This window comes from Triticum aestivum, unplaced genomic scaffold, assembly GCF_018294505.1.
Source record: "Triticum aestivum cultivar Chinese Spring unplaced genomic scaffold, IWGSC CS RefSeq v2.1 scaffold101433, whole genome shotgun sequence".
In the NCBI taxonomy this organism is placed as follows: Eukaryota; Viridiplantae; Streptophyta; class Magnoliopsida; order Poales; family Poaceae; genus Triticum; species Triticum aestivum.
In genome coordinates this window covers 1-1,181 of record NW_025282679.1, presented here as the reverse complement: position 1 = coordinate 1,181, position 1,181 = coordinate 1, and the positions used below count along the sequence as shown (strand labels likewise).

The window sequence follows — 1,181 nt, the reverse complement described above, 5'->3', positions numbered from 1 at the left end:
CCCGTGAATCGTGAGCACCCAGCTATGACTTACCGCACTCGTGCAAAATAATAAAACACGGTAAATATATTACTTACACGTGCGTTCTGTTTTGCAAGCGGCGCGAAAAAAATTAAAAAGGGAATGCAACACGAGGACTTCCCAGGAGGTCACCCATCCTAGTACTACTCTCGCCCAAGCACGCTTAACTTCGGAGTTCTGATGGGATCCGGTGCTTTAGTGCTGGTATGATCGCATCCGACATGTTACCCCGGTCTTCGTCCCTTATCCTTGCCCCTCCCAGCTCCACTACAAAGACGATTGTACATTGCTTTGGCCGCTCCCTCTCAACTACGGAGACGAGTTTAACGCGGTTTCCACCCCTCCCTCTCAACCGCACCAGTGCACGCTTGCCGCGCCACAACGCCGACGCTGGACCCGTGAATCGTGAGCACCCAGCTATGACTTACCGCACTCGTGCAAAATAATAAAACACGGTAAATATATTACATACACGTGCGTTTTGTTTTGCAAGCGGCGCGAAAAAAATTAAAAAGGGAATGCAACACGAGGACTTCCCAGGAGGTCACCCATCCTAGTACTACTCTCGCCCAAGCACGCTTAACTTCAGAGTTTTGATGGGATCCGGTGCTTTAGTGCTGGTATGATCGCATCCGACATGTTACCCCGGTCTTCGTCCCTTATCCTTGCCCCTCCCAGCTCCACTACAAAGACGATTGTACATTGCTTTGGCCGCTCCCTCTCAATTACGGAGACGAGTTTAACACGGTTTCCACCCCTCCCTCTCAACCGCACCAGTGCACGCTTGCCGCGCCACAACGCCGACGCTGGACCCGTGAATCGTGAGCACCCAGCTATGACTTACCGCACTCGTGCAAAATAATAAAACACGGTAAATATATTACTTACACGTGTGTTTTGTTTTGCAAGCGGCGCGAAAAAAATTAAAAAGGGAATGCAACACGAGGACTTCCCAGGAGGTCACCCATCCTAGTACTACTCTCGCCCAAGCACGCTTAACTTCGGAGTTTTGATGGGATCCGGTGCTTTAGTGCTGGTATGATCGCATCCGACATGTTACCCCGGTCTTCGTCCCTTATCCTTGCCCCTCCCAGCTCCACTACAAAGACGATTGTACATTGCTTTGGCCGCTCCCTCTCAACTACGGAGACGAGTTTAAC

General features: G+C 50.8%; 3 non-coding genes across 3 annotated transcripts; all 3 read right to left on the bottom strand.

The window, feature by feature from the left end:
* Positions 1-120: 120 nt before the first annotated feature.
* Positions 121-239, bottom strand: LOC123178556 (5S ribosomal RNA). Its single transcript, XR_006489670.1, has one exon. It is a non-coding gene; the product is annotated as a 5S ribosomal RNA (ribosomal RNA).
* Positions 240-536: 297 nt separating this feature from the next.
* On the bottom strand, positions 537-655 carry LOC123178558 (5S ribosomal RNA). Its single transcript, XR_006489672.1, has one exon. It is a non-coding gene; the product is annotated as a 5S ribosomal RNA (ribosomal RNA).
* A 297-nt stretch (positions 656-952) lies between these two features.
* LOC123178557 (5S ribosomal RNA) lies at positions 953-1,071 on the bottom strand. The gene has a single exon (XR_006489671.1). It is a non-coding gene; the product is annotated as a 5S ribosomal RNA (ribosomal RNA).
* Between the last annotated feature and the right edge of the window lie 110 nt (positions 1,072-1,181).